Raw genomic sequence first — 27,865 nt, forward strand, 5'->3', positions numbered from 1 at the left:
TGGTAGGAGGCCAATGAAAGGAGTTTGAACTTAATGGGAACCTTCAATAAGGCAGGGGAATAACATGGTTAGATTTGGGTTCTAGAAAAATCACTCGGATGGCTGTGTAGATTGGAGGGACAAGGCTGGGGGCAGGGAGGTTAGGATTTGGTAAGCATAGTTCAAGCAAGAGATGAGGAAGACAGAGGCAATTAAGGGACATTTCGATTCTGTCCAGGTTTGGTGACTAGTGGGCACGGTGGCTGAGAGAGCTTTCAGTGTTCAGGCATCATTAACCAAAACAGTGAAAAGAAGAAGATGAGCAGTGAGGGGTGAGATGTGACAATGATTTCAGGGACGGGCAGGCTGACTTGGTGGTGTCCACAGGACATTCAGGTAGAAATGTCTGGTAGGTGCTTAGAGTTTCTAGGGTGACTGACTCATTCCGGGTTGCCTGGGACTTTCTTAGTCTTAAAACTCAAAATCCTGAGTCTCAAAAATACTTCAGTCTCAAGAAAACTGGGATGGTCTAAAACTCAGTAGAGTCTGGACTAGAGAGACTGATTTGGAACTTATGGAAGCCAAATGCATGGATGAGCATCCATAAGGAATGTGCAGAGTGAAGGGAGAAGGCGGCCAAACATGGCTCCTGAACAGACACACTTTGATGGGTAGCAAAGGAAGAGGAAGTCATGAAGGAATCTCAGAAGGAAAACCCAGGGGAGCAGGGGTAGATGAGTGGTGAGGTTGTGAAAAACAAGGTACAAAAACATCTGTAAATGAAGTGGTCAGCTGTGTTGGAGAAGGCAGTTGGATTGGCTTTTAGTAGTGGTCAAGACTTTCTGTAAGAGCAGATTCATTTTAGGAATAGGAATGAAGTCAGACAGCAGAGAGATGACTGGCAGGCAAGAAAGAGGGCACACTTAAGAAGCTATATGGTGAAGTGACACTGAGAGAAGAGCTATCTCTTATAGGACCTAGAGATGAGGGAGAGAGAGTTTTGAAAAAAAAATTAGAGTGATATGAGCTTGTTATATGTTTAGAGAAAGTAGTGAAGAAAGAGAAATTAAAGGCACAGGGAAGATAACTGTTAGAGTAAGTGGGAAGGGTAGGGGTCCAGAAATGGATTGGACCAGAGCAGACCCCTTTTTCGAGATCAAAGGTATCAGTGTGTGTGCGTGGGGGTGGGGGCTGGGGAGATGTAGCGAGGTCATGCAGTCACTTAGCCATCGAGTTGGGGTTTGAATCAATGTCTGCTAGACTTCAAAAGCCATGTTATTTCCACCTCATCAGAGAAAAATACATTTAAGCTCAGTGAAAAATGTATACACATATGCATAATCACTTAGTGTTACATGCAGACAGAATGTGTTGTGGGCGAAATTGGGATCGTGATTAGAGCAATTGGAGCCAGGTGTAGTTCATCTAGGGCGCTTGACAGGAAAGGTGAACTTTGAATGGAATTCTTGGAGGATAGAAGAATATGGTGAAGCAATAATTAGTTTAAATTAAAAAAAAAAGTTGTTCTTGAAATCATACTTCCTTTAAGAAAACTTGCTTTGATAAAATAAATCTGCTTCTTGTTCTTATTATTATGTAGATTCTCAGTAGATGAAATGGGTGTAGAAATGTTATCCTATGTAGCAGTAGGATTACTAGTCCCCACCCCTCCCATATCCATTTTTCCTCTTTCTCCCTACTCATAGATTTTTAAAGTGAGATCATGGCTATTCAGCTAACAACTCCATTTCCTAGTGTTCCTTACCAGTGTTCTTGACAAAGTTCTGGCCAATCAAATGTGATCAGAAATGACATGAGCAATGCCCGATTGTGCATTTAAAGAGTGAGATGTCCTTCCTGCCCTCCTTCCTCCCCTTTGCGGCCTGGAATGCAGAATAGTAATGATGAGTCATCTTGGACCATGCAGATGAGGGCAACTTCCTAGGATGGTGGAGAACCAATAGTAGAATTTGGGTCTCTAACACTGAGGGACTACCACATATAAGCCATTATTAATATAGATTCATGGTACAGCATTTGAGCTCTATACTCCGTTGCTAGTAATAAGACTAACATAAAAATTTCTTATTTTCTTTGCTGGATTCATATACTTTTCCATTCTTATACTGATGTCTGAATTCTTTGCCTGTTTCAGTCCCATAATAAAGACTTCCAGAGAGAGCATCCCTGTGAATTTAAATTCCTTTCACTGAAACCTAGCTCACTCATACTTACCCTGTTTCCCCGAAAATAAGACCTAGCCAGACAATCAGCTCTAATGCGTCTTTTGGAACAAAAATTAATAAAAGACCCGGTATTATATTATATTTTATTATATCATATCTGGTATTGTATTATATTATATTATATTAGACCTGGTATTATATTATATTATACCCAGTCATATTATTATATTATATTATATTATATTATATTATATTATATTATATTATATTATATTATATTATATTATATTATATTATATTATTTTGTATTATACCCGGTCTTATATTAAAATAAGACTGGGTCTTATATTAATTTTTGCTCCAAAAGATGCATTAGAGCTGATTGTCTGGCTAGGTCTTATTTTCGGAGAAACACAGTATGTGCAAAAACACCAACTAGGAAGTGTGGGACAGGCTAAGGCTTGTTCCAGATCACCCCATCCACCATCTTTATCCTTGGTCATCATATGCAGTAAGTATTTTCTTCTTCATCTGTCTCATTTTTTAGGAATTGATAATAATTAGCATTGCATTCAGCAGTGAATAACAGAACATCTGGCCAGGTAGTGGCTTAAATAAGTGAGGGTTTAAGTTTTCTTGTGGAACAAGAAGGCTGGAATTAGGCAGCACAGAGCTTTACAACACACTCGAGGACCCCCCAGGCTACCCCTGTTTTCTGCCCAGCAATCCTTAGCATGTGGTTTTGTTTTCATGCTTGTTATCTCACGGTTCCACTTCAGGCATCACATCTGTGTTCCAGGCAGGAAAAGGGGGAAAGGTGAAAGGAAAGTGCAAGCCAAATGACTTGGCTCCCTCATTTTCATAAAAATTTTATAGTGATATATAACACACATATAGAAATTTCACAAATCACAAGTGTACAGCCTGATGACTTTTTACAAAGTGAACACACCAACATAACTGGCACTCAGAACAAAAACCAGCACATTCCAAATATCTCAGAATCTTTTTTATTGCCGCAGTAGTCCTCTATACCCCCAAAGGAATGGCATTGATTAATTTTGCTTGATTTTGAACTGCATGGAAGTGTACAGCCTGTACTCTTTTGTATCTGTCTTCCTTTGCTTAATATAACGTTTGCAAGTAATAGTAGAACATTCTATTGCAAGTAATAGTAGAACATTCATTCTCACTGCTATATTATTCAACTGTGTGAATATAAACTTTTTAACCCATTCCACTATTGGTGGGCATTCACATAGCTTTCAGGTTTTAGCTATTATAAATAGTACTTCAATGACTATTCCAGTACTAGTCTTCTGGTGAACATATGTTCATATTTCTGTGGATATATTCCTTGATGAAGAATCTCTGAGTTATAGATTATGCTTATGCCGAACTATGATACTGCCAAACAATTTCCCAGAGTATTCGTACTGATTTACTATTTCATTAACAGTATATAAAAATTCCAGTTGCTCTGCATCCTTGGCAGCACTTGGTATTATCTCTTTCATTTTAGCCACTCTGTCTAATATCACATTTTTAATTTTTATTTCTCTGATAACTAGTGAATCAACCATAGTTGAGCAGCTTTACCCATGTATATATTTATTGGCTATTTGGATATTCTTTTGATGTGAAGTACTGGCTCATATTTTTTGTTCTATTTTCACTGTGTTGCCTATTTTTTTTTTCATAGTGTTTTATACAGCTCTCTATATCTTCTGGATATGAGTCTTGTATTAATTTGCTAATGCTGCCATAACAAAACATCACAGATTGGGTGGCTTAAACAACAGAAATTTATTTCTCATAGTTCTGGAGAATGGAAGTGTAAAATCAAGGTGTCAGCGGGATTAGTTTCTCCTGAGGCCTCTCCCCTGGGCTTACTGATGGCCACTCTCTTGCTGCCTCTTCACATGGTTGTCCTTCTATGCACCAGTGCCCCTGCTGTCTTTCTGGGTTTATCCTAATCTCATCTTCTTATAAGGACACCAGTTAGATTGGATTAAGGCCCACCCTACTGGCATCATTTTAACTGAATTACTTCTTTAAAGACCCTATCACCAAACAGTCACATTCTAAGGTACTGAGGGTAAGGGCTTCAACATACAAATTTTGTTCAGGCCATAACAAGTCCTTTGTTGGACATATGTATTGTAAACATTTTCCCCACTTTGTTATTTGCCTTTTTTATTCTCTTAATTGTGCTTTTAATGAACAGAAGGTCTCAGTCTGAAATTATTTATCAATTTTCTCCTTGTGGTTAACACTTGGGGGCATATTTAAAACTCTTGGCCTGCTCTAAAGTCACAAAGATAGTTGTTCTCTTATTATTATTATTATTATTATTATTATTATTATTATTTTTGCTAAAAGCTTTATTGTGTTACCTTTTACATTTGGATATACAATGTATCTGGAATTAATTTTTATATATAATGTGAGGGAGCGGTCAAGATTTACTCTTTTCCATCTGGATGCAACATCGTTTATTAAAAAAAATGCTTTCCCTATAGTATTGTAGTGTTATTGTTGTAAATTAGGCATCCATATTTGTGCGGATCTATTTTTGGACTCTGTTCTGTTCCATTGGTTATTTATGTATCCTTGAGTCAATACCACACTGTCTGATGTAATAAAACGGGTCTTGATAGTCAGTGGTTTAAGCTTTGCAGTTTTCTGCTCCTTTCCAAGATTGCCTTGGCTATACTTAACCCTTTGCATTGCTTTATACATTTTATTTTATTTTTAATTTTATTTTTATTGAGATATAATTGAAATATTAACAATGTATAAGTTTAAGGTGTGCAACATATTGATTTAATACATTTATATATTGCAATATGATTATCACCATAGCATTAACTAACAGATAAATTAAACATAGCATTAGCTAATTAGGTAGATTAGCTAAATTATCATGTAACATAATTATTTCTTTTTTTTCTGGTGAGAACAATTAAGATCTAGTCTCTTAGCAAATTTTTTTTTAATTTATTGGGGTGACAATTGTTAGTAAAATTACATAGATATCAGGTGTACAATTCTGTATTACATCACCTATAAATCCCATTGTGTGTTCGCCACCCAGAGTCAGTTCTCCTTCCATCACCATATATTTGATCCCCCTTACCCTCATCACCCTCCCTCCACCCCCTTTACCCTCTGGTTTAAGGTTTATAGTACAGTATTGTTGACTGTTATTACTCTGCTGTGCATTAGCTCTCTAGGGCTTATTTATCTATTAGTTACAAGTTTGTACCCTTAAATGACATCTTCCCAATTTTCTCACCCTGAGCCCCAGGTAACCACCATTTTACTCTCTGTTTTTATGAGTTTAGCTTTTTTAGATTCTACATGTAAATGATATCATGCAGTTTTGTCTTTCTCTGACACCTTATTTGGCATAATGCTCTCAAGGTTCATCCATGTTGGCTCAGATGGCAGGAAGTCCTTCTTTCTCATGGCTAAATAGTATTCCCTTGCTTGTGAGTGTGTGTGTGTGTGTGTGTGTGTGTGTGTGTGTATCACATCTTCTTTATCCATTCATCCATTGACAGATGATTAAGTTGTATCTGTATCGTGGTTATTGTGAATAATGCTGCAATAGCATTGGGGTGAAGATAGCTTTTCAATATCTTGTTTTTATTTCCTTTGGATATAGACCCAGAAATGGCATTGCTGGGTCATGTGGTAGTTCTACTTTTAATTTTTTGCAGAACCTCCATATTGTTTTCCATAGTAGTTGTACCAATTTACATTCCACTAACAGTGTACAAGGGTTTTCTCCACTTTCTTAACACTTTTTGATGATAGCCATTCTAACAGGCATGAGGTGATACCTCACAGTGATTTTGACTGGCATTCCCCTGGTGATTAGTGATGTTGGGTATCTTTTCATGTACCTGTTGGCCATTGCGATGTCTTCTTTGGAAAAGTGTTTATTTAGTCCCTTTGCCCATTTTTAATTTGTTTGTTTGTTATTGAGTTGTTTGAGTTCTTTTTTTCATATGTATATTTTCGGATATTAAACCCTTAGGTGATATATACATATCATTTGAAAATATTTTCTTCTATTATAGGTTGCCTTTTTATTTTGTTGATTGTTTCTTTTGCTGTGCAGAAATTTTTAGTTTGATGTAGTCCCCCTTGCTTATTTTTGCTTTTGTTGCTTGTGCATTGGGTATCATGTCAGAAAAATCATTGCCAAGACCAATGTCAAAAAACTTTTTCACTGTGTTTTCTTCTAAGAATTTTATAGTATCAAGTTTTATGTTTAAATCTTTAATCCATTTTGAGTTAATTTTTGTAAGTGGGTCCAATTTCATTTTTCTGTATGTTATTCAGTTTTCCCAATACCATTTGTTGCAGAGATTATCTTTTCCCCATTGAGTGTTCTTGGCTCCCTTGTCAACGGTTAGTGACCATATATGTGGGGGTTGATTTCTGGATCTCCATCCTTTTCCATTGGTCTATGTATTTATTTTTATGCCGGTATCAGACTGTTTTGATGACCCTGGCTATGTAGTATAGCTTGAAATGAAAAAGTATGAGGCTCTCAGCTTTGTTCTTGTTTCTCAGGATTGCTTTGGCTATTCAGGGTCTTTTGTGTGTTATTCAGGGTCTTTTGTGGTTCTACAAATTTCAGGGCTATTTTTTTCATTTCTGTGAAAAATGCCATTGGAATTTTGACATTGAATCTATAAATGACTTTGGATATTATGGACATATTAACAATTAATTCTTCAGATCCATGAAATGGAATATCTTTCCATTTGTGTCTTCTTCAAATTCTTGTACTTTTCATTGTATGCTCTTTAACTTCCTTGATTAAATTTACAAAACTGATTTTGATGCTATTGTGAATGGGAAAGCTTCACAGGTTTTTCAGATGTTTTACTGTTATTTTATAGGAGCACAACTGGTTTCTGTGTGTTGATTTTATATTCTTCAACTTGACTGAATTTGTTTACTAGTCCTAATAGTTTTTTTGGTTGAATCTTTAGCACTTTCTCTATATAAGATTATATCATTTGCAAGTAACAACAATTTCACTTCTTCCTTTCTGATTTGGATGCCTTTTATTTCTTTGTCTTGCCTAATTGCTCTAGCTATGACTTCTAGTACTATGTTGAATTAAAGTGGTGAAAGTGGCATCATTGTCTTTTTCCTGATTGTAGAGGAAAAGCTTTCAATCTTTAACTGTTGAGTGTGATGTTAACTGTGCGTTTGTCATGTAAGCCATATACATTTTAGAATCAGTTTATCATTTCCCATATGCAAAATCCTTTATTAACTCTCTTTTAAAGAAGTTTCTTAGAAGCCCCAACCAATGACTTTTCATTATGTCTCATTGGCTAGAGCTATGTAACATGACCATCCCTAGCTGCAAGAGAGACTAGAAAATGTACTAATTGTAGCTGGACATATTTATTGTCCCCTGAAAAAAATTGAGATTGTCTTAGTAAGGAAAAAGGGGTGAATGGATATTGGGTAGGCAACTAGCAAGTTCTGAATGAGTTGGTAGTTCTTCCAAAACTAGTGGGGATGAAGGAAGTAGAGAGGAGGTGATCCTTGTTGTCAGATGAACAATGTTCCAGGGCTTTTACTGTCACAGCTGAAATCACATTTGTTCTATACAGGGGAATTGATAGTTTATGTTATTCCCTTGTCTGCTAGGATTGGGCTGAACTGGAATGAAGGCCCCAGCAACTCTTTTAGTAAGCCTATGTGTTGGCCCATGATGGTTCCCATTGAAACTGGATAGGCCAAGAAGATTTCATGCCACAGCCTTACTTGTGGTTTGAAGGATCTGGGAGTCCCAGAAAAGATTTCATGGTATCCCAGCCCAATTCATCCACTAGTAAGAAAAAATTGTTATATTAGTTTTGGAACAAAAAATTGTAAAATTAGTTCAAGAAATAGCCCTTTTTCACATTGTCAGATTTAATTTCATGAAAACTTAACCCTTAAGGCATTGGTCTATCTTGCTTATATGTTTAGTAAGACAATTTTTAGTATCTGTCACCAACCCTAATCCTCCCCCTTTCCCACTTCTGCCTTTTAAGTCTGTTTGAAATGAGTGAACTTGGGAATAAGGACTGGTGTACAGAGTAATCTGTACCATGAAAGAAAGAAGGTCTGAGATCCTCTGATCTCTACTATGATGGTTTTGCCTGTTTTCTCTAAACTGTGACCCAATCTAGCTCAAAGTAAGAAGCCTATATTTGTATACTAAGATTCCAGCCTTCCCGTCTTTATTGAAAAGACTAACAATGAAAAAGCAAGCTGTGTTAGTCTGGTTTTTCTGAGAAGCAGACACCAGGATGGGATTAAATGTGTAAGGATTTTTATTAAAGTAAAGCTTGTGTGAGAGAGAAAATGAAGAGAGCTGGCAGAGCTGTTAGACTATGTTGCAAGGCTAACCACAAGTAAAGAGAGAAGGAAGGAAGATGGAGTGGGAGTGTTCTTGACCACTGTGCAGCCTAAGAAAGATTCTGCAAAGCCACTGGGGAGTCCTTGAGCCAACACTAGCTATCAGAGGAGTCCTCTGTTTCTCAGGAACAGGACTGCCTGCCACACCTAGTAACTGGCTGAGAGCAGCCTGTGGCAAGTGTAGCCTCAGTACAGATGTGATGGTGGATATCACAGTGCAACAGCTACGGACCTTGGTCAATTACATTTCCTGTAGTTGGAGATCTGCACGGTACAGTTTCATGGCAGCCTCCTCAAAATCTTAACAGCTTTTTTTTTTTAGAAATTAAAGAGAGTGCTGGATGCCCCTCATTTTTGTGAAATATAGAAATCCAAGTGGGTTGACAACTGTTAACATGATTTACTTTAGGAAGGGAGTAAAATAATGATGACTCAAAAGAGAAGGGATAAAGTATAGTGGAAGTCCCTAGAAGTCTGTAATATTAGAACCAAGTGATTTATGAATTATTTTCTTTTCTAAGTTCTATTAGGTGTTCTTGATTAGGTCCTATGAATAAGTTTCTTGAAAATTTAAACAAAAACTTTTCAAATAAGTTGACTTTTCGGGTCCAAAAACATCTGCATCTGACATTTGGTGTGTAATGACAGCAAAACAAATACTGGAGGGTTGGAGGGCGATCTCTGATTCATGACTTGTTGACAGATTCACAGATGAGCATGTTCTTGATTTTAAGAACGCAGGCATATAAGCAAGATATCAGCTATCTGAGAATCAACTCTTTGCTTCTATTTTTACTTTTCACACAATGAAGTCCTAAAATGGACAAGCACAAGAAGGTACCAAAACTAAGTTCACCAAAATATTGCCCAAATGTAACGTTTAATGTAGGCATGTAACATCCACAGCAAAAGGGCCTTCAAACATGATTTATTCTTCTGTCTAATTCACAATTTGTGCTGATAAAGTGACTTAATTTATTTAAAAGTGAAATCGAGAAGCTCAACGAAAATTGAGTGAATCTCAGGTTCATATGTCGAACACCTCCATTAGCAGCATGGGAATAGGCAAAAGAGTGAAAGAGAAGCAGCCAGAAACAGGTTTTCACTTTGAACAAGATTAAGAGACGGGAAAGCTCATGAGATAATCTCACTTAACTCACCATTTTACTGCCTGAATGGCCTGGGAAAGGAGGAGGATGTTCTAAATAATCTATTTTCTGATTCTTTCTCCCCCTTTACTATAAATGATTTAGCTGATGGCTTTCCTGCCATTTCCCTCAGGGAGACAGTCCTCACAAAAACAAAACAAAACAAAACAAAATCATCAGTATCAGGACATTTGTGCAGATGATTTTCATTTTTTCAGATGATTTTTTTTTTATCGCATTAATCTTCCTGGAACAACCCTGAAATTGTTTTCCTTCTTGTGTTCATTCTCCTGAGATACCTATAAACCACCAGTCATCATTTTACCCTTCCCATCACCTAGCTATGACTCTTGTTTTCTTTTCTGATGTGTGGGCAGGTTACATTCTTTGGGAGGATTGCCACACGTATGATTTTATCAGTGGCTGTTGGTGTCTTTTCTCACTTAGCTCTTGAGATGTCTCACAGCTGGTGACTTAATGACACATTTTGGAGATCTCTTCCTAAAGGAACTTTTGCAAAAGCAGTAAAATTTCCTTGCATATTTGAATTTATTCCTTCAGCAATTTGGAGTTATGAGTCTTAGCTCTGTGAAATGGAAGATTAGACATCACCACAGTCTACAAGGCTTGGAAATATTGCAGGACATTGGGTAAATAAAACTCAGCCTTGGGAACTTATTCAGCATACAGGGGAAGTTCCAACACATTTCACAAGAGGAAAAAGCAATGCAAAGAAAGAGTTATTTCAGCCTTCTCTGTTGTTTACCCCACTCAGGACTCTCCCTGCCCTCCCTCCAAGGGGGTTAGCAAGGGCAGCTGGTTGCAAGGCTGCAGCTGTTCTTAATTGTTGATTTTAGCTTTGCCTTGGTCCCTTGTGGGAGGGGATGCCATATCTGCCCCCTGGAATGGACTTACAGGTGTTTGAGAAATGTTTTCTTTCCTACAGGATCCCTGACACTCTAACAGACAAGCTATTATGATATAACAGCGGATGTCGGATGTGGGGAGACATGGCTTACATAGCCCCTTATCTTCTCCTTCCCCTGTTCCTTTCACATATAGACCTGCTGAAAAAAGACCTGCTTTCTGTTCATTTCCCAGTAATCCTCCTCTCTGTACTCCCTGCAAACGGGCAGGATACTGCGACAGCAAAAGACAACATTAGGTGTAAGATCTTTATGAACTTGCTCAAAGTGGGGCCAGATAGACTATTACCCGTAAGTAGGTTCCAAGTTGAAATGCCTTGTTTTTAAAAAAAATGAGTGGATGAGAAATACTGTTTTTAAAAATTTTAAATAAGAATGCTTCTTGAGTAAAAACAATGAAATCTGGTTTTACTTTTTGTTTTGTTTTGTTTTCTAAGAATGAATATGCTAGAACTTGGGTTGTAAATTTGGGCTGGGCATGCATTAATGCTTGTTTTGTTGATGGAATGATGAGGTTTGATAGGCCGGCCGTGGGTGTCACGTGTGCAGATAGTGGCAGACTGAATGCATTGATTTGACTGTATTAATGCTAGCATAGTACTCACCCCTCCTACTTTCCCTTAGGTTTTGGATAACGGGGGCTTCTTCCCTGGGCCCCTTGCCTGCTCTGGCTTGCCTGTGACCAATCCCTCACCCCTGCCCCAACAACCACTTCTAGATTATGCTCTGAGACTGGCACCCCGACTTCCCTGGCCCTGTGTACACTGTGATGTGCACACACTTAGGTCTGAGGAGTGGCCATATTTGGAGGTGGAATGAGGAAGGACAGAGCCCGCATATGCTGGCTGGAGCATCCACATGCATGTCCTCAGGGCTCCTCAGGTGCTGCTAGGAGCTGGATGAGAAGGAAAGGGGCTGCCCAATGGGCTTGCTCTCCACACGTGTTCTTGCCTGGATCTTACAAATATCCGGGATGGGCCTGCACTGGCGTACTCCCTCTCCTAGTGGAGGGTGCAATACTTCAAAAAAGGCAACTGAACAGGGGTTTTAACTTTTAAAATAGGTCACATTTCTCACTCATTCTAGATCTAAAGGCCAGTGCACAGGAAATTAGTCTCAACAGAAGCAGAAAGTGAAACTGACCAGTTTGGTTCCCCCTTTTAAGATAATGTATTTATTTAGATGTTAATTGGAAGGTTGAAAAGTTATTGATATTTTAGTAAAGTATATCCAAAAGATCAACAAAAGCATTTTGTTGCAGTACAATAAATGTTGAACAGTATTTTAAAAACCCACAAATGATGCCAGGGTCTTGAAGGCCATTCAGGTTCAGGGTTATGGTAATAAGCATAACCACAACTCTGAGTTCTATTAGTTCAATCTAACAATTCATTGGACTATTCAACCAATTAAAAGGGTCCCCAACTTTAGGATAGTGCCCAGTCTAGTAAGGGCTCAGTAGGTGTTTACTGTATTTTAAAAATCGACCCAATGTCTGGAAATGTTTGGTCACATTCATTTATCCAGTGTAGAGTCAGCCTAAATCTCTTGGTTGTTTCAATGGCCCTGAAAGCCAACCCTAGCTTCCAAAGTCAACAGCTCTGATGATTTGTCATACGTACCTAGATACTTTAATGTGAGAGTGGAGCTAACTTTTCCACTTCCTGTGTGAGTAAATGCAAGAGTGTACTAGTATCAATGTGACTGACTCGTGTCCAGAAAACGAGTCCACTTACTTGACCCAAGTAAGCTTCATAATGGTTTCAGTGCATTCAATGGTCATTGTCCCTTTGATCTTTGGTTCTCTGGTTTGAAGTGGCCTCAGATAATGCACAATGATTTTCATTAGGTTCTTATGGAGGGCATATTAGGAGGGCATATCTTTCTGTGATTGTGGATGAGCTTGCGAATGGGTGAAAAAAGGAGTTATGTAGTTAGAAGATTGATAGGCTTTGATGAGGGTCTCCACTGGTAGCCCAAGGTAATTCGTGAAGTGGTGGGAGCTGATTTTTGCTCACTCCAGCCTCTCATTTCTCAGCTTCCACTTTGCCTTAAAGCAGTGTGGGGTTTTCCCCTCCACAGATCTTATTTCCCTACCTTGAACACCCTAGTTCATACTTTATCTGTTCCATTCCTAAATGGCCTTAAATCTCAGTGGTTTTTAAATTATGAATCTTGACCCATTAGTGGTTGTTAAATTAATGGATTAAATAAGGACTGAAAAATGAAATTGAATGAACCAGACTAGAAACTATCAGAGCACATCTTAGGCAACAGGGAAAGTTTTGTTTTTGCAAAACTTTTGTTTCAGTTGTGTGTGTATGAGACAGCAATGAACAGTGCTGCAAAATGTATTTTTTTACATGGGTTGTAATGAGAAAATGTGAAAAGCACTGACTTAGGCAAGTTGTTTGGGGGTGGATTTTTAGGCACGCGATGGGCATATAGGGCAGGAGACCTTCTGTGCATAACTTTCACCACCCAGGAAGGCAGCCAGCTTCTCACTTGACCTACTCACTGAGGTCATACCTTCTGATGTTGCTCGCTTATACTTGATTTATAGAGGGCCATCATAAAATCGAAATATTCTTCAGTGAATAATACTTGTCAGCTTGTAAGGTGATTTTGTCCACTGTATCCCACTTGATTATGGATTCTAGATTTCAGATGCTAGCTTCATCCCTGAGCAGAGGCCAGTTTCAACTCCCTGTCTCTAAGAAGGCCCCCAGCAGGATATTCTGTAGTCTGTTTTGATGATTATGTGTTAATATAGCCACTGCCTAAAAGGGAATAGATTTATCTGAAAGTATTTCCTATTTTCAATTAACTTTCAATTTTTGAAGTTATATTGCTATTACTTGACCCAAGTAAGGTCTGATTGGTCTTATGACATCTCCAATAGCTAAGGGTTGATATTAGAAGGGGGGTGAAATAAGCAAGTAGCACTGGCTCTCAAGAATGAAGGTAACAAATAGAAAAAGATAGATCCTGGCTGCTAGGCAGCTCCATGGAGACAAGGACAGCCCAGCGTCTTATTGCTTATTGGCTCACGGAGTACTCCACTGAAAATCAGAGACAGACTCAGGCAGCCAGTTGCTTTTCAAACGAGCTGTTTTTTTGTAGTGTTATTCTACCACTTTTCGGGGGGCCCAACTATTTCACTCTGGGGACCTGCTATTGCTAACAATTCCATTCTCTTCAATTCAATTGCTATTTATTAAAAGCCTACTAATACTATTCCCCTGGGGATCTATAGAGACAGGGTAGAACTCTTGGGGGATAGATGGGGGTTTACCTTTAGGGCATTTGGTTAATGGAACCTATTTATTTTTAAGTCTCTTCTGTCAAGTAACACGGGCTGATGCCAAGGAAAGTGGGAGTCATATTGGCTTTGTTGTCTCTGTTGAAAGCTCCTCACATTCACCAAAAAAGCCTCAGAGAAATCTTAAGCCCAGAAAGAGTTAAGCTGTGTGTCTGCGAAGTGAGGCTTTGTTCTGGCAACATCCCATCCGTTTAGGTCATTTCTGATGACTTCACTCTCCTGGTGACATCAGCCTCTAATCTCCTGAAGGTGAATTCATGTGCGATTGCTTCAAACTACTCTCTGAGTTCCAGGCCATTCCCGTTGATATATGGACAGAGCTTGTCTTTCCCAGGCCACAGTCTGGTCTGTGCATTGCATTTGTGCTTACCGTATCATATTACTGTGTGGACATTATGTCACTAACTGGCACAGTCCGGCACAAAGATGAAATGTGCTTGTTGTAAGCAAAAAACCAAAAGCTAATATCAACTCTCCCCGCACCCTACCCCAGGTATAAAATAAAAAGAAGTTTAGAAGGACGGCTCAACTATATGTTGTTTGATATTTTTCCAGCTGTGCTCTCTTTTTAGCGCCCATTATGTGGCCTGAATGTTGATAGTATCTTTATGACAGTTTTCAGTCCATTATACTCACGACTCTTGAAAGTGTTTGGTTACGGATGGCACAAATTGGATGGCACTAATTAAATCTAAGACCTTGAAATAATTTCGTTTAGCCTTTTTCTAAAATATCAAGTCTGTGAACTAAAGTAACCTGTTTACCTTCTAAGACCATTTCCTTTCCTTTGCCTTTGAACTGTCATAAAAGAATAAAGAGTGGACAGGAAAGCAGCCCAGGCTTACTGGGCAGGTTCCAGGAGTTGGTTTTCACCACGACGCATTGCCCAGCACTTGCCCAAAGGGGTGCAGATGTCTAGGGATTCTGGGATATGGAATGGAAGGGTCCCCAGAGTTTCTCTTGTCTTACGCTAGTGTAAGCACATTTTACTTCCCTTACTGCCCTTCTCCTGTTACCCACAAGGCTATGGTGAGACTCAGTTATGCCACCAGGGATTTAGAATGCCACAGCGCCTCCCTGAGTCCTGTTGTCCCCCCCCCCCCCCCCCGTGGACAGGAGAGTAAAGTCATCAGGAAGGGAATGTGCGCTGCTTGGGGTCCTATGTCCTCGGCTACGACCTAGGTCAAAATGGGCAGAGGAGGGGAGCCTCTCTGCAGAGAACAGAGTCCACACACCACACACCAGGATCCTGTGCATCCATTTCTTCTGATTAAATGGCTCTTGGCAGTTGACAACAGCTCTGGTGTACAAAACCAGCAGGGTACACGTTGGGGTTCAAAATCATGTCAGAAAAAATCTCATACTAACACAGTATTTTTTTTTTTAAATTAATTTTATTGGGGTGACAATTGTTAGTAAATTTACATAGATTTCAGGTGTACAATTCTGTATTACATCGTCTATAAATCCCATTGACTAACACAGTATTTTTAAGAAGAGACACTTGTGTGTAAACAAGACTATACAATGCCACTCTCACTGTTTATCTTCATTTTATATTGAAGGGCAAGACAGAAATGAATAGAGCTATTGACCCTTACAAGTATAATAGTGCAATTTTCAAATATTCATGACCACATATATTCAGTTTTGGGGTCAGCTCACAGACTACAAGGGAACTGAAAAGATACTGTTCTTTATTCCCTCGGGCTCTTCACAAAATAAATTTAGAGTCTCTCTCTTTCTCTCTCTCTGTCTTTTTTTTTCTTTGAGAAAGGGAATAAAATCCCTGGATGACTTGCAGATATATTTTTAAGTGCAGGGCTGATCAGGCTTTCTGAGTTTCAGATCTATTTTAGTTGAGGATGGGGATGGGGGTGGGAGATTGACTGCATCAGAATAAACTGGTGGAATATTAGTCTAGGATGCTGGCACTGCTATTACCATTCACATCCGCTCAGGATGTATGAGGACACCAGACATTTTCAAAGGTCTAGTATGAAGTAAACCAGCTTTCTTTCTCCTGCTGCATTTCCAAGGAGGTGGGAAAAAAATAGAAGCCTCTTGACAAACACAATCTCAATGCCATTCTCTTTCTTGGTTCATGTTTCTTTGTTGTAGTCACCAAGCCTGTAGGCTCCTCGAGTGCTGGGGCACTCATGTCTCAATATGGCACCTTTCCTTTTGTATCCTGTGCCCTAGCACAGAGCCTGGCACACACAGGCACTCAGGAGCTATTTGATGAGTTGGATTGTTGAAATCAACTAAAAATCTGCTGTCTAAAATAAACCCCGAACATGAAAACAGAAGGCTATAGATAAAACATTGTTTCAGTGATCCCAACGATACAAAACATGTAGTTCTATGAAAGAACCCATCTTTACATACAAGTAAACATCTATGCAAGTATACATCTATACATGTATACATCTATACAAGTCTACTTACTTTCCTTTCATTTGACATGTTTTCATACTTTGGTCATGGATTAGGCTTCCCCAAATGGCTACATTTAAAAGGAGGGAATCCACAACTTTCTCCAAAATGGGGCATCTTAGTCATAGTGTCTTGCTGGTCTGCTGTGTAGACTTTCTTTTAAGGCATTCAAGGAGGTTCCCTCCATGGAGGTAGCTTCGCAGGTGATCTTTTTCCAGGAATCTCATCAACTAGCTTCTTTACTTCTTCTTAACAAAGACGCAGTAGCACTTATTTGTTCACTTCACACAATTTTAAGTATTAACTTTGTTTATTTTGTCCCCCATCCCTTTATTCCCTCTTCCCCACTGTCGCCACCCTGTACTGCATTGGGAGAACTCCACGAGGACAGTGATCACGCCTGACTTGTTCACCACTGAAATCTCAGCACCTTGCCCAATGCCTGGACCATAGAATATGCTTAATATTACTGTGTCAAATGAATGAATTGGCAGAAATGAATGATGATTAGTGAAAACACAGGGGTTCCTGCCCTGGCTTGGTTTATTGCACTGGATCCTGACAACTATCAGCACATGTGAAAATACACTTTTATGTCGATTCTCTAGTGAATCTAGTTTTGGCAGTGGGTGATTGGTGTTTGGCCAACAGCCTCTCACTGTAGGCATTACTCACACGTAAGCCCTAGAAGCCTGCCCAGAGAAGTCTGTTTTATTATTATTATTATTATTATTATTATTATTATTATTAATTCAGCATTGTAAAAATTTTGTATTTTATGTATTACGTACATAAAACTGCACATGACAAACACATGCAGCTTACTAACTGATCATAAAGCAAATATTTATAGAACTGCCACCCAAGTCAAGAAATAGAGCATCACCGACATCCCAGAAAACCCCTTCTTGCCCCTTCCCAATCACCAACTCCTTTCTCCCAACAAAGGTAACCACTATGCTAACTTTTATTATAATAACATCCTTGCTTTTCATTATATCTTACCACTTGAAAATGTTTGTATTTCAGTTGCTAAGATTAAGTTTGTGTTATTTATTTATTTGGACATTATAGAAATGGAATCATATAATACGTATTTCGTGTGTGTGTGTGTGTGTGTGTTTGTATGTGTGTGTGTGTGTGTGTGTGTGTTTCTGCCTTTCTTACCGTTACCTTTTGGGAGTCATCCATGTTGTTGTGAGTAGCTATAGTTCATTTATTTTTTTTATTGCTGTGTTGTATTCCATTATAATATAAATATACCATAAACTATTTATCTATTGTACTATTGTTCTTTTTCCATTTTTGCCTATTACAAACAATGTTTCTATAACATTCTTCTTGACATTTTTATATGTATATCTTGGTGGAATCGATGAGCCATATGACACGAATATCTTAATTTTAGTAGATAATGCCAAACTATTTTTTGAAACGGTTGTATTAAATTTTTCTCCCACCAGACATATAGAGAGTTCCCATTGGCCCACATCTTTGCCAGTATTGATATTGTCAATCAGTTTAAGTTTAGTCATTCTGGTGAGTATTTCACTGTGGTTTTATTTTGCATACCTTGATTACCAATTACCAATGCATTGGTATACTTTTTCATATGTAGGTTTGCCATTTAGATATTAACTTTGAGGTTCCTTTTTAAGTTTCTTCCTTATATTTTTTCTATTAGGTTATTCGTCTTTTTCATATTGAATTGTAGGAGTTGTTTATGTATCCTAGATATGAGCCCTTTCCTAGGTATATATGCAAATATCTTTTGCTAGTCTGTAACTTCATACTGATATTTTTCAGTGAACAGACATTCTTAATTTTAATGGACTCAGTTTGATATATGTTCTCCTTTACTGTTAATGCTTTTTGTGTTCTGCTTAAGAAGTTTTTATCCAGAGATTGAGAATATATTGGCCAATATTATATTGTAACAGGTTATTGGTTTAACTTTTATATTTAATCTATAGTCCACCTGGAATTGATTTTTGTATATGGTGTGAGAAAGAGTGTTGGAGTTCAATTCTTTTCCATATGGATGTCCTATTACACCATCTTTATCATAAATTTGTCTTTCTGGACTCTTCTGTTTCATTAGTTTATTTGTCTATTCTTGTGCTAATGTTACAGTCTTATTTATTGTGCTTTTTAGTTAGTTGATTTGAGTAGATGGAGTCTTCCAAAATTTTTGTTTTTTAACAGTATCTTAACTATTAGCGAGTCTTTGCAATTACCTATAAATATTGGAATCAACTTATGAAATCTCTCTTCCTTATCTTCAAAGCTGAGATATTGATGGAGATTTCATAGAATTTATATGTCAGTTTACAGAGAACTTATGTCTCTACTATATTGTGTCTTTATATCTAGGAACAAGTTCATTCTTTGTTCTTTAGACATTTATTTTTTTAATAATGTTTGGGTTTTCTGAGTTAATTTTTGTATATGGTATAAGTTACATATTGAAGTTCTTTTTTTTTGCATGTAGATAACTAATTGTTCCTGCACCATTTGTTAAAAGGGCTATTGTTTCTCCATCGAATTGACTTTGCACCCTTGTTGAAAATCAGCTGTCCATATATGTTTGCATCAATTTCTGTTCTATTCCAGTGATTTGTCATCTTTATGCCTATACTACACTGTGTTGGTTACTGTAATTTTATAAATCTTGAAACTAGGTGGAGTGTAATCCTGCAACTTTGTGTCTGTGTTTTTTTTTTTTTTTTAATTTGTTCTGGCCTAAATCAGGTTATTTGCATTTCCATATGAATTTTAGAATCAGTTTGTCAATTTCTATAAAAAAGGTACGGAGGTTTTGATTGGGATTGCATGATGCATCTATAGATCAGTTTAGCAAAATTTGACATCTTAAAAATATTGAGCCCCCCAATCCACGAACAAGATGCAGCTCTCCATTTATTTTGACCTTCTTAAATTCTCTCAGTAATGTTTTATTATTTTCCTAAGTATTTCATATATTTTTTTTACATTTCCACTGTCTCTATTCCTAATGCTATACTCCGTTTCTTGTAAGCATATACATACATATATGTATATATGTAGTTTGATAGGAAAAATATATATAATTTTATATATAAAATTATAGTCGGCATTCATTATTGTTCAGCTTCAGGTGTACAGTGCAGTGATGAGGCATCTACATCATCCCTGAGGTGGTCTCCCAAATGGGACACGTGTCCATCGGATACCCTACAAAATCTTTACAACATTATTGATTACATTTCCCTAATTAATTTTCAAAACCTCGTGGCCATCTTGTGGTTACTGACTGTTTTCTAATCTCCCCACCTTCCCCCTTATCCCCACCCCCTCGCCTGTCTAGCAACCCTCAGTTTTTCCTCTATGTTTCCAAAACTGTTTCTGATTAGTTCATTCACTTATTCTTTTCTTTAGATTCCACATATAAGTGAGATCATATGGTATTTGTCTTACTCTGTCTGACATATTTCACTTAATATAATGTTCTCTAGGTCCATCCATGTTGTTGCAAATGGTAAGATTTCTTTCTTCTTTATGGCTGCGTAATACTCCATTGTATAAATGTACCACAGTTTCTTAATCATGTCATTTACTGATGGGCATTTTGGTTGTTTCTATATCTTGGCTATTGTGTATAGTGCTGCAATAAACATAGGAGTGCATACTGATTTTTGAATTGGAGTTTTGGATTTCTCCGGGTAGATACCTTGGAGTGGAATTGCTGGATCATAAGTTAGTTCCATTTTCAGATTTTTCAGATACCTCCATAAAGTTTTCCATAGTGGCTGAACCAATCTGCAATCCCACCAACAGTGCACAAGCCTTCCCTTTTCTCCACATCCTCGCTAACACTTGTTGTTTGTTGACTTATTGATGATAGCCATTTTGACTGGGGTGAGGTGGTATCTCATTGTGGTTTTTATTTGCATTTCTCTGATGGTTAGTGAGGTTGAGCATTTCTTCATATGTCTGTTTGCCATCTGTATGTCCTTTTTAGAAAAATGTGTCTTCATGTCCTCTGTCCATTTTTCAATTGGGTTGTTTGTTTTCTTGGAGTTGAGTTGAGTGAGTTTTTTATAAATTTGTGATATTAACCGCTTATCAGATATATCATTGGCAAATATCTTTTCCCATTCAGTAGAATCCCTTTTTGTTTTATTGATGGTTTCCTTTGCTGTGAAAAAACTTTAGTTTGATGTAATCCCACATGTTTATTTTTTTCTCTTACTTCCCTCACGTGAGGAGGTGATATATCAGTAAAAATCTTACTCTGGGTAATGTCTGTGAAGTTTCTTCCTATATTTTCTTCTAGGAATTTTATGGTTTCAGATCTTACATTTAGGTCGTTAAGCCATTTTGAATTTATTTTTGTATATGGTGTAAGGAGGCGGTCCAACTTCATTTTTTTGCATGTGTCTGTCCAGGTCTCCCAGCACCATTTATTGAATAGACTGTCTTTACCCCACTGTACATTCTTGCTTCCATTGTCATAGATTAAGTGGCCATATAGGCATGGATTTATTTCTGGACTCTCTATTCTGTTCCATTGATCTATGTGTCTATTTTTATGCCAGTACCATGCTGTTTTGATTACTGTAGCCTTGTAGTATAATTTGATGTCAGGTATTGTTATACCTCCCACTTTTGCTTTTATTTCTCAAGATTGCTGAGGCTATCCGGGGTCTTTTATGGTCCCATATAAATTTTAGGATTATATGTTCTATTTCTGTGAAAAACGTCGTTGGTAGTTTGATAGGAATTGCGTTGAATATGTATATTGCCTTAGGCAGTATGGACATTTTAACTATATTAATTCTTCCCATCCATGAATATGGTATGTGTTTCCATCTATTTGTATCTTCTTTCGTTTCTTTCTTCAGTGTCTTATAATTTTCTGAGTACAGATCTGTTACTTCTTTGGTTAAATTTATTGCCAGGTATTTTATAGTCTTTGGAGCAAAAGTAAATGGGATTGTTTTTTAAATTTCTCCTTCTGATGTTTTATTATTGGTATATACAAATGCAACTGATTTCTGAATATTAATTTTGTATCCTGCTACTTTACTAAATTCATCTATCAGCTCTAATAGTTTCTTGGTGGAGTCTTTAGGGTTCTCTATATATAGTATCATGTCATCTGCATATAATGACAATTTTACTTCCTCCTTACCGATTTGGATGTCTTTTATTTCTTTTTATTGTCTGATTGCTGTGGCTAGAACTTCCAGCACTATGTTGAAGAAGTGGAGAAAGTGGGCAACCTTGCCTTGTTTCTGATCTTAGGGGGAATGGTTTTAGCTTTTCCCCATTGAGTATGATGTTAGCTGTGGGTTTATCACATATGGCCTTTATTATGTTGAGATATGATCCCTCTATTCCCACTTTCTTAAGGGTTTTTATCATAAATGGCTGCTGGATTTTATCAAATGCTTCTTCTGAATCTATCGATATGATCATGTGAGTTTTATTTTTCATTTTCTTAATATGGCGTATTACATTAATTGATTTGCAGATGTTGAACCACCTTTGCATACCAAGGATGAATCCCACTTGATCATGGTGTATGATCTTTTTAATGTATTGCTGAATTCTGTTCGCTAATATTTTGTTGAGGATTTTGCACCTGTGTTCATTAGGGATATCGGCCTGTAGTTTTCTTGTTTTGTGGTGTCTTTGTCTAATTTTGGGATCAGGGTGATAGTAGCTTCGTAAAAAGTGTTCGGGATCTTCCCTCCTTCTGGATTTTTTGGAAGAGCTTGAGGAGAATAGGTGATAATTCTTTTTTGAACGTTTTGTAAAATTCACCTGTAAAGCCATCTGGTCTAGGGCTTTTGTTTGTTGGGAGATTGTTGATTACTGATTCAATTTCCCTGGTGGTAATCAGTCTATTCAGGTTTTCTGTTTCTTCTTGAGTTAGCCTTGGAAGGTTGTATGCCTCTAGAAAATTGTCTATTTCTTCCAGATTGTCAAATTTGTTGGCATATAGATGCTCATAGTAATTTCTTAAAATGTTTTGTATTTCTGCGGTGTCATCACTTCTCCTCTTTCATTTCTGATTTTATTAATTTGGGTCCTCTCTCTTTTTTTTTTTTAATAAGTCTGGCTAAAGGTTTGCCAATTTTGTTTATCTTCTCTAAGAACCAACTCTTGGATTCATTGATCTTTTGTATTGTTTTTCTGGTTTCTATTTCATATATTTCCACTCTGATCTTTATTATCTCCTTCCTTGTATTCCCTTTGGGCTTATTTTGCTGTTCTTTTTCCAGATCCCTTAAGTGGGAAGATAAACTGTTGATTAGTGATGTTTCTTGTTTCTTTAAGTAGGCCTGCAATACTATGAATTTCTCTCTTAGGACTGCTTTCGCGGTATCCCATAGATTTTGGGTCATTGTGTTTTCATTTTTATTTGTCTCGAGATATCTTTTGATTTCTTCCTTGATCTCCTGGTTGACCCATTCTTTATTTAGTAGCATGTTATTCAGCCTCCATGAATTGGTGTGTCTTCCAGTTTTTTTCCTGTAGTTCATTTCTAATTTCATAGCACTGTGGTCAGAGAAGACAATTGGTATAATTTCAATTTTCTTAAATTTATCAAGACTTGTTTTGTGGCCTAACATATAGTCTATCTTGGAAAATGTTCAACGTGCGCTTGAGAAGAACGTGTATTCTGCAGCTTTGGGGTGAAATTCTCTGAAAATATTGATTAAATCCAAGTGGTCCAATGTGTCATTTAAGGCTGTTGTTTCCATATTGATTTTACAATATTGATTTTCTGTCTGGAAGACCTGTCCCTTGTTGTCAGAGGTGTGTTGAAGTCCCCTACTATGATAGTGTTACTGTTGATCTTTGTCTTTATGTCAGTCAATATCTGTTTTATATATTTAGGAGCTCCTAAGTTGGGTGCATAGATGTTTAGTAGGGTTATGTCCTCTTGTCGGATCGATCCCTTTATTATTCTATAGTGCCCATCTTTATCTTTTAATATGTTGTTCATTTTAAGTCTATTTTGTCAGATATAAGTATTGCAACTCCACCTTTTTTCTCATTTCCCTTTGCATGGAATATCTTACTCCAACCCTTCACTTTCAGCCTGTGTATGTCGTTTGATCTGAGGTGAGTCTCTTGTATACAGCATATACAAGAGTCTTGCTCTCTTATCCACTCAGCCACCCAATGTCTCTTGATTGGAGCATTTAATCCGTTTACATTTAAAGTGATTATTGATAGGTACATAGTTATTGCCATTTTTAAATTTGTAGTTAGATTGTTTTCATCTTTCTTCTATTTACAGAAGTCCTTTTAGTATTTCTTGCAATGCTGGCTCGGTGGTAATAAATTCCTTTAGCTTATTCTTTTCTGGGAAGCTCTTTATCTCTCCATCAACTTGAAATGATAACCTTGCTGGATAAAGCAATCTAGGTTGTAGGTCTTGTTTTCCATCACTTTGGGTATCTCCTGCCATTCTCTCCTGGCCTTCAACGTTTCTGTAGAAAAGTCATTTGATAGTCTTATGGGAGTTCCCTTGTATGTAACCCTCTGTCTTTCTCTTGCTGCTTTTAGGATTCTCTCTTTGTCTTTAAGCTTTGCCATTTTAACTATAATGTCTCTTGGTGTGGACCTGTTTGGGTTCATCCTTGTTGGAACTCTGCACTTTCTGGGCTTGTATGTTGGTTTCCTTCATCAGGTTAGGGAAGTTTTCAGACATTATTACTTCAAATATGTTCTCAATCCCTTGCTTCCTCTCTTCACATTCTGGTATTCCTATAATGCACATGTTGTTTCGCTTGATGTTATCCCAGAGGTTTCTTAAAGCATCTTCATTGTTTTTTATTTATTTTTCTTTCTGTTGTTCTGTTTGGGTGATCTATGCTAACTTGTCTTCTAAGTCGCTGATTCGATCCTCTGCTTCATCTAACCTGCTGTTAATTCCTTCAAATGAATTCTTTATTTCACTAATTGTGTTCTTTATTTCTAACTGGTTGTTCATTATGATTTCTATATCCTTCTTTATGTTGTCTCTAAGCTCCTTAAACATTCTTATCAGTGTTCTGAACTCTGTCTCTGATAGCTTGGTTACCTCTGTTTCATTTGGTTCCATTTCTGGAGGTTTCTTTTGTTCTTTTATTTGGGACATGTTTCTTTGTTTTCCCATTCTGGCTGACTCTCTGTGTTTGCTTCGATGTATTAGGTAGATCCCCTAGAGTTCTTAGTTCTTGCTGGGTTATCTAATGTAGTATGTGTCCTTTATATTTGACTTGCACTACTTTGTTCTTCTCCTCTGCGTGTGCTCCAAAGGTGACTCTTGTGTTGTGTATGTTGTCCTGTTAAAGAAGATCTTTAATTGCTTTTCACTTGTGAGTAGGTGGGGTTAACTCCAAGGCTGACTAGTTGTGAGACTTGGCTCTGCCCACAGCAGGGTGTTCTGCTGTATGAGGGTTGACCACTTAAATGTGTTTTGGCATCTATGGGCTCTTGTGCCTGTAGAGAATTCCCTCTGGGTGTGTCAGTTGTAGGTCAAATCCGGTAGTATTCTGGTTTGGTCTGGAGTTGGCCTCTGGGTATGTTAAATCTTGTGCCTCTTAAGCTAGGCCCTGGTAGGGCAATTTCAGAACAAAGCAAAGCACCAAGCACAACAACAACAGCAACAACAACAAAGAGAAAATCAAATACATTCACATGTAAAAACAACCGATAACCCCCACTCAACACAGGCAAAGATATGAAAGATATAAAGACAAAACAAAACAGAGCAAAACAAAAAGCAGCTCCAGTCTTGGCTTAAGCCCACCAAGTAATCTTTAGGTTGTCCTCCGCTGTACCAGAGTCCCCTGTGTATTGTGCAGGCAGAGCCTGTCACTTGGTGCCCAGAGTGATGTTGGGACTGCAGATTTAGATGCGTGGGGCTGAGGGGTCTGGATGGTAGTTTCTACAGAGTCAGTGCAGTTTCTGCCCTTGCCTGCACATATGCGCATTGAGAGTAGCACAACCAGCCTTGTGTCTACCAGCCCTGAGTCTTAGGGCACTTCTTCCGTGTGTGTGTATGTGTGTGTGTGTGTGTGTGTGTGTGTGTGTGTGTGTGTGGCGGGCGGGAGATTTCTGAGCTGCTGAAAGCCCAGAGCTGCATCTGCCGCTTACTACTGATACCTGGGTATACCTCTGCAGTTGTAATTGCCCTGTCCTAGGCAGGCCAGAAAGGGTGGGGGATGGGGTTGGAGGAGTCTCTTCTCTCTTAACCCAGCAAAAATCACACTCTTCTCAGTCTCTTCCCTGGGTCAGAGCTGCACGCCCGGTCTTCCCAGAGACTGAGCACTAAGGCTCCTCTGTAATCTGACACTATTCTTCAGTTCAGGGGCCAGTTTAAGTTTCTGGAAGGGCTGGGGTAGGATTGGAAGAGTGGAGGGAGGGGTCCAGGTATGGAGTTTGTGTCCTTTGTCTGGCCTAGGGCCCAACTGGAGGTCTCACTGAGGTTATTGCCTCAAATGCTGAATATGCTGCCCCCTCAGTGGGAGAGATCAGCTGTGGGACACAGGGAAAGAGCCCCCTCCTGGCTTTTGTGTTCTCTGTTCTGTCCTGGGATCCCCGTGCGTTTCTGCAGCTGCGGATGCCGGCCGCGTTTCCACTCCACTCCCTTCTTCCCCTGCTCGCCCAATTTGCCAACCTTCAAGTAATCCTTGCACGAGTCTCTTAGCTGTTCTGCGTGATGAGCGGAGAGTCCTTTAATAGGTTAGAGATGTCCTGTTTGTGATAAGATCCAAAGTAGAACTCAAAAAGTGCGCCCCGCTGCCGCCATTCCTATGACCTCACTAATAGTTCATATTTTTGATGTTATTGTGCATGGCTTTAAAAAATTCATATTGTGATTGTTTATTGCTTGTATATAGAAATACAAATAATTTTTATACATTGATATTGTAATACTAGTGCATTCTTGCTGTATTAGTTAGCTCACTTATTAGTTCTCACTTATTGGCTCTCACTTATTAGCTCACTTATTTGTACATTTCATGAGATTTTCCACCCAAGTGATCATGTCATCTTCTTCCTTCTACTTCTCCCTTTCCAATGTTTACACCTTGAATTTATATTTCTTCCCTTATTGCACTGATTATAACCTTTAGTATAATGTAGAATAAAAATGGTGAGGCTAGACATCCTTGTCTTGTTTCTGATTTTAGAGGGAAGGAATCCAGGCTCTCACTGTTAAGTGTGATGTTGACTCTAGGATTTTTTTTTTTTTTTTTTTTTGTAGATATCTTTTGTCTATTTGAGGAAGCTCCCTTCTATTCCTTGTTTGCTGAGAGTTTTTTTTATCAGAATTAAGGTTGGATTTTGTCATATACTTTTAATACAAGTATTGAAATGATATATGGTTTTTCTTTTCTTTTAGTTTGTTAGTATGGTGATTACATTGATTGATTTTAGAATGTTACACTTCCATTTCTGGGACAAAACCAACTTGGTCAGGATGTTATTATCCTTTTTATGTATTGTTGAAATTGATTTTCTAAAATTGTGTTTAGAATTTTTATATAGTAGTCCCCCCTTATCCACGGGGGATATATGCTAAGATTCCCTGTGGATGCCTGAAACTGTGGGTAGTACTGAACCCCTACATATATCATGTTTTATCCTGTACATACATAGCTATGATAAAATTTAAACTACTCTTGAACTTTGGGGCTGTTATTAAGTAAAATAAGGGTTACTTGAACACAAGCACTGCGATAGTCAATCTGATAACCGAGACCTCTACTGAGTGACTAATGGGTGGGGAGCATACACAGTGTGGATATGCTGGACAAAAGGATGATTCATGTCTCCGGTGGGACAGAGTTGGATGGCGCAAGATTTCATCACACTACTCAAAAGAGAGCTCAATTTAAAACTTATGAATGTTTATTTCTGGAATTTTCTATTTAATATTTTTGGACAGTGGTGGACAGCAGGTAACTGAAACCACAGAATGCAAAACTGTGGGTAAGGGTGTGGGACTACTATCTCTATATTTATCAGGAATATTGGACTGTAGTTTTCTTTTCTTGTGATGGCTTTGGCTTTGTTATCAGTATAATGACGGTCTTGCAAAACAAATTGGGAAATGTCCCCTCTTTTTTAACTTTCTGGAAGAATTTGTTTAGAAAAGGTTTTATGTCTTCCTTAAATGTTTCATTGAATTTACCAGTGAGGCCATTTAGTCCTGGAGCTGTCTTTGTATGAAGGGTTTTAACTATAAATTTAGTTTTAGAAAATAAAAGACTATTCAAGTAACCTATTTATTTTTGTGTGAGTTTTGGTAATTTGTGTCTTTCAAGAAATTTGTCCTGAATCATTTAAGTTGTCAGATTCATTGGCGTAAGGTTTTTACAATATTCCCTTCTTTTCCTTTTTATATCTGTAGAATCTGTGATGATCTTACCTGTCTCT

The sequence above is a fragment of the Rhinolophus hipposideros genome (genome assembly GCF_964194185.1).
Source record: "Rhinolophus hipposideros genome assembly, chromosome: 4".
Classification (NCBI taxonomy): Eukaryota; Metazoa; Chordata; class Mammalia; order Chiroptera; family Rhinolophidae; genus Rhinolophus; species Rhinolophus hipposideros.